The following is an 11,355-nucleotide window of genomic DNA, read 5'->3' as shown; positions in this document are numbered from 1 at the left end:
GTAGACAATATCTGCATTAATGAAGAAAATGTTTTTTTTTTAACTTTTAAAGACTATATTATTTTTTAAAGTAATTACTAATCAAGCGAGGGTACGTCGCACATGCACGCAACGTGAGAGCTCTGTCCGCGCTCCGTAAACTCTGAGGGCGCTTACCTCTCAAAGTATTTTGATTTCTAAAAACGTAATATCTAGGTATTTAGTGTACATTTTATAGGTAGACAATATCTGCCTTACTATAGAAAATGTTGTTTTAAAACTTTAAAAAACAGTATATTACTTTTTGAAGTACGAACAAATCTCGCGAGGGTACGTCGCACGTGCACGCAACGTGAGTGCTCCGTCCACGCACCGTAAACGCTTCGAGCGCTTACCCCCAAAACTTTTATAAGCTTAAAAACGTTATATGTACGTATTTATTGTACAATGTAAAGATACACATTATCTGGGCTAATAAATAACATGTTTATTTAAAACTTTTAAAGCCCGTATATTACTTTATTAAGCAATTACAAATCTTGCGAGGGTGCGTAATACGTGAGCGCACCGTAAATCAATACTGAGCGCACCATAAACTTACGTAAGCGCTCCGTAAATAAGATGTAAACGCACTGTAAGCTTACGTAAGCTCTCCGTAAACGCTCCGTGAGCGCTCCGTAAGCTTACGTCCAACCATGTGACCTTAAAACAAAAGATTTCATTGGTTTATATTACTTCCTACTCCAATTGTTGAAAGACCCCTCCCATGTTCATCATTCTTCTTTGGCTTTAGTAACACCTGTTTTCCAGTCTCCAGACATCTACCTATTGAACTTTTTTTTAAATGGCTGAACAACCTGACTCAGACCATTCTTCATCTGAAGAATTTGTTGCAGAGGAACCTCGTACAACTAAACAAAAAGAATCAATAGTTTGGAAATTTTTCACCTTTCCGGAGGATAGGAAAAAAGTAAATGCACAATTCGTCACCTGCAAGATCTGTCAGTCAGTGCTGTCAAGGGGAGATCCAACCAAAAAATATTCATTTGGAACCCACAGCATGGAGCGGCATGTTAAAAACCTACACCCAAACAATTGGTTAAAGGCTAAGGCGCAAAGACTACAGAATGAGGGATCGCAGGAGGAGGGCTCTCTTCCTAGTCCTTCTGCTTCAGCATCTAGAGTACCACCAATGCCAGCATGAATGGTGGCAAACATTCAGCCAGAGCTCAAAAATCTAATGATGTAGTGTATACATTGCAGTAAACTGATAGCCTTTGGCCAAGAGTCAATTCAAGTAATCCTACAGAACCATAGGTGCACCCCATAAGTTTTTTTTCTCATAGTTTGTTCCAGTTGAACAGTTGTTTAGTTTAATATTTTCATCTTTTTACATCGTTTCTCCAGCAAAATAAAAAAACAGTTATTTTTAGTACTACCTCTACTGGTTAAAAAAAGAACTTCATTTCTATGTTTGTATGTAAAAGTTTGTCATAGTGAATGTCAAAGTGCAAAACTAGCAAAACTATAAGGATGTTGTACAGCATATACCTATAAGGTGTTTACCTATAGTATACTGTAGTACTTCCAAAGCACTGAAATGTAACATATGTATATAAATATGTTACAACTCAATGGGCCAGATGTATGTAATCTCCATTTACCTACTCCTAAATACCAAATCATACCTGTTCAACATTTAAGAGTAGGTAAATGGGATGTAGTTAATAATCTCTTTTGAAATGAACAAATCTGTATAATTCAGTCATTTTACCGAATCGGTATTTACCGATTCAGTAATTGCCATTGATTCCTATGGGCCTTGAGGCCAATAGGAATCAATGGCAATTACCGAACTAGTAAATACCGATTTGGTAAAATAACCGAATTGTCAAGGCGGACAGGTTGTCACTTTGACATCCTGTTGCACCCCTGATTCTGACTTGTGTGCCATGTCACACACATACATGCTCTTACGGCTTGTATGTGTGCCACATGGCACAAATGTACATGCACAGATGTGCATGTATACAGGAATTCATTATTTACCACCGAATAGTATTTGGTGGTAACTAACGAATACTTAAGGGCCTGTGGCACTGTTTTTCAGTGCCACCTACATCTAGATTTACCAATTTGGTAAACTTACTGATTCAGCATTTTACCGAATTGGCAAAATTACCGCAACAGTAAGTTTACCGATTCTATACAATTTAAGGCTCCTACATATCAAACACCAAATTCCAGTCGGTAAAGGCCGAAAACAGCTGTTACCAACTGGTTCTTGGTGTCCTACATCTGCCTCTATGCTTCAATTTGCACTATTAGTAAAACTGCATGAATTAATGTATATGTATTAAGGGTAATTTATAATAGCCTTGTGTGTCTTTTACACAACTATTGCTTCACATGCGTGATGCAACAGTGGTACAAAAGATATACCATAAAATATGCTTTTTACAATCTGATGTACTTGCAAAGTGCATCATATTGTAAAACGATACACCAAAACAAGGTTTTCCGGCATACAAAGGGAATGTACAAATGCAGGAATACCACCTAAAAATGAATAAGTTAAATTTATAATGTTTTATTCAGTCACTCTTGGATTTATACTACGTAAAAAACCTGCACTGGTTTGCAAAACAAAACAAAGAGGTGTAAACAAAAGTGAACACAAAAGGGAAGAGGTGTGAGAAACAGACAGAAGGAAGTGCACTGGGGGAAGTGGAGTGCCAATAAATGAAGGCTTACTAACAGGTAAGAAATGGATAACAGAGTGAAGGAAGGAAAATGAGACCAAACAAAAAAAAGAAAGAAAGAGGGAAACTGACTGAGCTAAAGAGGAGGAGTGGTAGAAAGAGAAAACAAACAAGATTAAGTGTAAGGGAGAGAGATGTAGAGAGAGAGAGAGAGCAAGGGACTGAGAAAGAGTGAGGCAGTTATTATGTCACAATAACAGAGTGATAACAAACTTATTTTTGTTTCTCATACTTACCTTATAAATAATAAAAACGTAGACACTGTTGCGAAAAACGTTTTTTATTTGTTATACTTACCTTCTAAGATATAAAAAAGTTAAGAAAATTATTTTTTTTAAATATAATATCTGTAAAACACAAGAAAAAAATAAATTGTAATGCATACAATGTATATTTCACAATACAAGAAAGAAGGAAGAAGATTAAGAGACGGGAAAGTTAGATGGCACACGCAGAGGGACAGATGCCACAGGTAGAGGGTAAGATGGTGCAGGCAGAGAGTGAGATAGAACAAGTAGAGGGTGAGATGGTGCAAGCAGAGGGTAAGATGACACAGGCACATGCATATATTGTGCAGACAGAGGGTAAGATGGCACAAACAGAGAGAAACATGGAACAGCCAAAGGAAGACATAGCGCAGTCAAAAGAGAGATGGCAAATGAGCGTGACACAAGGGGAGTGACGACACAAAGGGAGTGAAGAAAGAGTGAGAGAAGGGGACTGAGTGAGGGAGCAAAGAAAGATAAGTGATGGAGTGTGGGTGAGTTAAAGAGAGTGAGTGTGAGTGAAGGGCAGTGAGACAGTGAAGGGACAGAGGGAGTAAGGCTAACAGAGAGACAGTGAAGGAAGAGAAGTGAGGATGTCAGAGTTCAGAGGGAGTGACAGAAGGAGTAAGTGAAGTGGAGTAACGTGAGTGAGGGAAAGTTAATGAGTAAGGAAGCAAAGGAAGGAAAGAGAGGTGAAGGGGAGTGAATCAGATAGACTGAGAAAAGGTAAGTGGGGGAGAGAAGAAAGGGGAAGGGGACTGAAAGATGTGGAATAAGGTGTACTGAGGGAAGCAGACTAACGAAACAAGGGTGAGGTGGGTGAGAGAAGGACAGTGAGGTTGAAGAAAGACAAGTGATAGAGGGTGGATAAAGTCGAGTGAGCGTGAGACAACGGGAGTGAGTGATTGAGAACGCACAGGGAGTGAAGGAAGGAGTGAGAGAAGGGGACTCAGTGAGGGATCAAAGAAAGGTAAATGAGGCAGTGTGGGTGAGGGAAGAGGAGTGACAGAGTGAGGTGATGGAGGGAGTGAGGCCAAGAGAGAGGGTGTGATGGAAGGATAGACAGAAAGAGAAATAAAAACGTTTTTTGTCAGTTGTACTTACCTTATAAATGAAATATCTGTGGAAACGAAAAAACAAATCAGTTATAATATATTATTCACAATACAAGAGACAAGGCAGGAGATTAAAAGTCACAAAAGGGTACTTACAGATAAAGTAAAAGATGAAAAAACAAAAAGGGAAACAAAGGAATGGTGAAGGACAAAAAGAGGGAAAAAGAAATAAAGAGAGAGCAAATAACTAACAGGATAATGAGGCAGATAGATTCAGAGACACAGAAGGAAAGACAAATGAACTGAAAGTGAGTAAAGGACTAAAGGAATGGGAGTTAGCAAAACTAAATGAGGAAAGAGGAGTAAGGTAAGGGAAATGAGGGAGAGGGAAGGGGGTGGACAGAGGAAGTCAGGGTAAGAGAGAGGAAGTGAGGGAAGAGGATAGAGGAAGTAAGACGACAGAGGGATTTTTGAGAACATGTGTTTAAAGTGGAGTAAGGTGAGTGACAAAAGGGAAATTAGTGAGGGAGTGAAGGAAGGAAAGAGAGGTGAAGGGGAGTGAAGCAGATGGACTGAGAGAAGGTAAGTGGGGGAGAGAAGAAAGGGAAAAGGGAGTGAAGGATGGGGAATAAGGGGTACTGAGGGAAGCGTACTAAGGAAACAGGGTTGAGGTGAGTGAGAGAAGGACAGTGAGGTTGAAGAAAGAAAAGTGATAGAGGGTTGATAAAGTCGAGTGAGCCTGACACAACAGGAGTAAGTGATTGAGAAGACACAGGGAGTGAAGGAAGGAATGAAAGAAGGGGACTGAGTAAGGGATCAAAGAAAGGTAAATGAGGCAGTGTGGGTGAGTTAAAGAGAGTAGGTGTGAGGGAAGAGGAGTAACAGAGTTAGATGATGAAAGGAGTGGGGCTAAGAGAGAAGGAGTGATGGAAAAGGACAGAGAAAGTAAGAGGACAGAGGGCTTTTTGAGAAGGTGTGCTTGAAGTGGAGTAAGGTGAGTGACAGAAGGGGAATTAGTAAGGGAGCAAAGGAAGGAAAGAGAGGTGAAGGGGAGTGAAGCAGAGGGACTGACATAAGATTAAAGGGTGAGAAGATTAAGAAGAAGGGGAGTGAAGAATGGAGAATGAGGATAAGTGAGGGAAGCACAGTAAGGGGACAGGGGTGAGGTTGCGTAAGAGAATGACAGTACGTTTTAGGAAACAGGTGATAGAGGATGAATAAAGGCGAGTGAGCATGAGACAAGGGGAGTAAAAGAGTGAGGAGATAGAGGGAGTGAAGGAAAGAGTGAGAGAAGGGGACTGGGTAAAGGAGCAAAGAAAGGTCAGTGACGATATGTGGATGAGTTAAAGGGAGTGAGCATTAGAGAAAGGGAGTCAGAAAGTGAAGGGATGAAGGCAGTGAGGTTAAGAGACAGGGAGTGAGGGAAGGATAGAGAGAAACAGAAATATAAAAGTAATGAAAATGTATTTTTTATTAGTCGTGCTTATCTTATAAATGTAATGTCTGTGGAAGAGAGTAAACAAATCAGTTATAATATATATTTCACATTACAAAATACAAATTAACTTCTACAACATGTTATATGGTTTATTTTTGCTGTTCTCAGAAAATATTGATTTTCACAAAAAAACAGTGAGTTCAATACTACTCATCGTATCACAGCGGGCAAAAAAAACCAATCAAAATGATTGTGTTTAAAAAACCCATAAAACTTAGAAAAAACAAATCTTAAATGTTTTCTTCCAAACAGTAATTTCTAACATACAGTATCTCATTATTATACTCTCAAACTAAAGTGATATAGAAACATATATTAACCAAATTTACCCGAAATACCTATTCTTAATTTACATACCTTTCCACATGGCCAAATAGTATACAGAAAGTCCTCTTTTTGGAAATTACTTAGTAGTAGTTTTAAACTTCCATTTACCCGACTTTCTGAATGAAAAGCTCCAACATCTATTTCATCATCTAACACTAGTTATATTTGCATCTCTGACTCACTCTTGATTAACATTTCCTATAATACTGATATCACTCACTATGTGATACACTTACTCTACCTCTATGACAACTCCAAGTTTACTAATTATCTTGATCACTTTCACTCACAAACTAATTTTGAACAACACACTTACTTTTATTAACTGCTCCAATCTTTATTGTCCAATTACTTTCTCTAAAATTTCGGTTCTAAAAACACTAGGTAAGAATTTCTTAAGTCAAAAGGCAAACATTGTTTGAAAATCAATTGACTATCATTACAAACTTATGTAAAAACATATATTATCAACATTTACCCGAGAAACTCATTTTTCATTGACATACTTTCCCACATGGCCAAATAGTACGTAAAAATTCCTTGGTTTTGAAAATACTTAATACTACTCTTGACCTTCCATTTCCCAACCTTCTGCATGAAAAGCTCCAACGTCTTTTGTAACACATAACAATATTTACATCTCCACCCGATGATGTGTATCATGTCCATAAAACATTAAACAACCAGAAAACTATCAGAATCTCTACATTATATACTAACCTGATGACTAAATTTTATTAACTGTTCCAATATTTCTAGGCCAATTACTTTTCCTAAAATGTAGGTTGTAAAAACACTAGGTAAGAATTTTTAGTCAAAAGGCAAACGTTTTTTGAAAGTCAAAAGAGTATCATTACAATAAGTCCAGCCTTTTTGACATTTTAAATAAGCTGTATAATGTCCAGATGTTGTTGAAGGACCATCATGGAAAATAATTGCTACAGTTACAAAGGTTCTTCTTGAAAGTGATAATTGAGTAGCCACAAATTTTTTAATTAAAGTTGTCAATTTAGTTCCATCAGGTCTACATCGGAACATTAAAATTACATACTGTCCATAACTTTGTATAAATAATGTTGATAGCATTGCAGAGTTACATTGGGTACAAACCATGTTTTGATCTGCTGCTCTAACTAGATTATTAAAAGACACTGATTTGCAGTCTGGTAAAGTCAAATATATAAATATTTGAGTGTCTACTGTAGTACCACTTGAAAAGTAACAAATATCGAAGTCATGTTGCCATTTATAAGAAAGGCCCAAAAAAATTTCAACATCTATACCTTCCTCTTGCAATACAACAAGCATGTACATTAGAAATTCTTGACAATCCTGCTGAATATCCTGAGAAAATTGATTTATACCAGAACATATATCTAAATAATTTCGAATAACAGAAATACTTTCTATTTTTGTTCTATCACTGCTACATTTCTCAAACACAGTATTCAACAAACAACAAAATCTTTGATCCTGATTTTCAACAATCTGTTCTTGCAAACTTTGGAGAAAAAAAACAACATTAACCGCTACATTTGCATAGCAGTTGACACCAGAACTGTTCTCAAATTGAAACCCAACAATATCTTCAACAGAATCCTCTTTGTTTCCGCTTACAATTACTGGTTCATCTACTTTTCTTCTTTTTGCTACAGCCTCGCTACAATTTTTCTCATTTTTTCTTTTTCGGCCTACCACACGCTTTTCAATTAGAGCATATTGAGGTAAATTTGGAGCATACTCTCTTCTTAACCTATTATATTACTTTACACAATTTAGATCTGCACTAATCTTTGTCTCATCAAAATCAATCAAGTACAATCCAGATAAAGTTCTGATTCGAGATAAAGCAACATATGCCATACCCTCCTTGAAGACAGAACTTCCAATATTCACCAAAGCACTATCTACACTTAAACCTTGAGATTTATGAATAGTTACTGCATATGCCAAAGAAACAGGAAACTGTTTTCGGCGCACATATACATCTTTCACAAGCAAAAATCGAGCAGATCAACAACTAAACTGTTGTACTTCTTCAATTCCATCAAATTTAATTTTCAAAAATTCAATTCCATCTCTATTTCGGTAATTCACAAAATCAACAACATGACCCATTGCTCCATTTACTAAACCTCTTTCCACATGTAAATTCCGTCGTAAAATTATACGACAATTTAAACATGCATATAGAGTCTTTTCAAAACCAGCAGTTTTAGATATTGTCTTCTCTAAAGAATCCAACTTTGATTTCAACTTCTCTGACAAAACAATAGTAACTCCTTCGTGCTCTATTTTATCAATAGCTTCCAGTTTCACAATCTCTTGATTTTCTAACTCTAACATTTTGATGTTGAAGACTGAACATTCTCGTAGAGTTGGCATCAAGCACCTTACAGTTTTGTTTTCAGCAATATTCTTATAGATATTCTCTGGGAGAATATTTTCATTTGGAAACAAATTTGAAATTAATCGTGCCTGTAAAGCTTCTTTGCCATGTTCAGTTACTTTTCCAATTCTTACATCTTGTAAAATGTTTTTGTAATCTTCATCCTTTACCTGTCGCATATTTTGACGCAGTTCTGCATATTTGAAATACAACCAGATATTGACATTTCCAATGCTTCCTAGGCACTTTCTGGTATCTTCATGCGTAAGCATTTGAAAAACTGATTGTCCTTTCACTGGAGTTAGCTGCAGTAGATCTCCAAAAACAATGATGTGTTTGCCTCCAAATAACACATCATACTCTGTTTTAAGAATTTGTTGCATTCTTAAATGCACAAAAGCAAGCATGACATTTGATACCATGCTTACCTCATCAATGATAAGAAGTTTCATTTTCTTCAGGACTCTGGAAACTTCACAACAAGCTTCACCAGATAGCTTGTGGTATTGTAATTTATTATCATGCTCTACTGGCAGCATCAATAAATAATGTAAAGTAATTCCTTTAATGTTATGTGCTGCCAAGCCAGTTGGAGCGGTAACAACACAAGACAGTGATGACTCTGTTCTTTTCTGCAGATAAGTTGCAATTGCTTTAATCAGAAAACTTTTCTCAGTTCCTGCTTCTTCACTCATGTACAGTCGGACAGGTTCAAATGACGTACATGAGCACTCTTTTTTATCATGACGTAAACCATGCTCAATCTGTTCTGTAACTTCATCATATATTTCTTTCTGCTCTACGTTTAGTTGTTTTTCCAAATCTTCTAAGTTAGCTACATCCTCCTGAGCTTGTTCCATTGCTCTTTCCACCTCATCCATGGCAGTGGCAGCTTCATTTTGGATAATTGGTCCTCCTAGTGGATCCTGACTCAACAAAGCAGAACTCTGACTGTCTTGAGAACTGTCTCTAGCAATCTCTGCTGCAATGGTAGCTTCTTGCTGTATTTCATTGTTCAACATTTGCAGATAATTTGAAAAAACAGGACAGTCTATGGTATCCTTGGTTGCATTGAAAGAATCTTCATAACTGAGAAAATCTCCAAGTAGTTCCTCTTCTGTAAGCCTTGGCTTAAAGAGTTGCAAAAGAGCTAAATAGTAAAATTCCCTTTTGTCAGGAGATTCACAACTCAATTTTTGTTGATTAATCAAATGTCCTTTTCTTTGTTTCACCAGACACCCTTCGCATCCAATTACAGCATATACTCCTTTATTGATATCTTCTGTCATATTCCTCTTAAAAGTATAGCTTTGCAGTACTTCATAGAGACAAACTTTCTCAAGATGACTACTTCTATTTGGATAATATGTATCCAACATGTTTGTCTTCAAAATATTTGTACTGTTTGGTTCAAACTCCGCCAAATACTCAATTTCTTGTGCAGACTTCAAAACTTGGTTTCGTGTTGCAGCAAGACCTAGACTCACCCAAATGATAGCTCTAGATTTGCAATACAGACTTGCTGATGATAACCGATCTGAACATTCATATGCTCCAATTTCTCGATGCGACAACATCCTCAGACTGTAACTGTATAATTTCTTACTTAGGCTCTTTTCGTGAGAAATTTCCTCTGACATTTCCTTTAGTTCTGTCTTCTGTGATTTTGTTATTGAAGATGTTGCATATCGAGCCACAGCAATAGAGTTGTCAGCAACATATTGAATATCCATGTTAGCATTCCACATGGACAAAATGACTGGATTGTAGTCATTTATGTATTTGGACTCTTCATTTCTTTTCAAGTAGTACGTATTTTTCGGTGATTTTCTTGTCACAGTATGTCGCAGTGAAGACATAAAATTGTTCACTCTTCCTTTTGATATTACTGGTCGTGGAAATCTAAAACGACATTTTGTGTAGAACTTCTCCTTGGATTTGAACTTTCGGTGACAGTATTTTCCACAGCGATGGGTTTGAAAGCGTAAGACTTGATGTCGTAAATTGTCTTCTTCTGTACTTTTCGGAACAACACTTGTGGAATACAGTTCAATGAAACTCATTACTGTGTCATCCGAATCTGTTCCAAATTTGGGAGCATCTTTGATCCATAGCAGCATATGTATGTTAGGAGCACCTCTTGCTTGATACTCCTTTCTCCAAAAGAAATCCAAAACCTCTCCAAGTGGAGGATTTTTTTGTTTGTGATGAAAGACATCATAGCTTCAAATCTATGATTAAAATACCTACAAACATTAACTGGATCCAAAGAGCACAGTTATCCTGGTGTCTTGAATTGTATATTCCCTATGTTTGCATTTGCCTCTCGAAGAAATTCATGTAAGTCTTCCCAGGCATACTCAGCACAGCTAAGAGTGAGAAACCATGTAGGAGTTCCTAAGTTTCTTAGAATATATTTCAATTCCCCATGACGACGGTACTAATACTCATTAGTACCACGCTGACATGCCATGAGATTGATTAGATGAGATGCCAAAATACTGTCTTGCTCTTGGACTTTATCCATAAAGTCCCTTGCTGAAATATTTTGAAGATGTACTCCAGATTTCAGTATATGGTTCACAGCATAAGATAATCCAGACAAGTCACTCTTAAACAGAAGATGAAACAAATATGGAATGCATTGGCGAAATCTTGGATCTTCTGCATATAATCTTAAAGTCCGGTATTCCGACGCAGGAATTTGAACAGGTCGCTCATCATATCTTCCACCTTGACCTGTTGGAAACAATTGAGGAAAACAACGAGCTTCCAAGCTTTCTTCCCATACACTTATGGGACTTCCTTTGGCATCTTTCATTTGGAACAACTCAATAGCATTCCCCATTACTTCTTTGGAATGCAGAGGATGAACATTATAATGCTCATATATCTGTTCACTTTTAGACACATCTACTTTTTCAATTGGTCCAGCTGAGGAATCACTGTCCTCCTCTACAGTTGTTTCCTCTTCTCCTACATATACATTTTTGTAATATTGATTGTTTTTTACTAAATACAACGTTTCCTTTTTGACTTTCCTAACATCCACTAATTCTTGCCAGATTTTCTTACTCTT

This window comes from Lissotriton vulgaris, chromosome 11, assembly GCF_964263255.1.
Source record: "Lissotriton vulgaris chromosome 11, aLisVul1.2, whole genome shotgun sequence".
NCBI lineage: Eukaryota > Metazoa > Chordata > Amphibia > Caudata > Salamandridae > Lissotriton > Lissotriton vulgaris.
The sequence above is the reverse complement of the archived record's forward strand: the minus strand, read 5'-3'. Positions refer to the sequence as shown.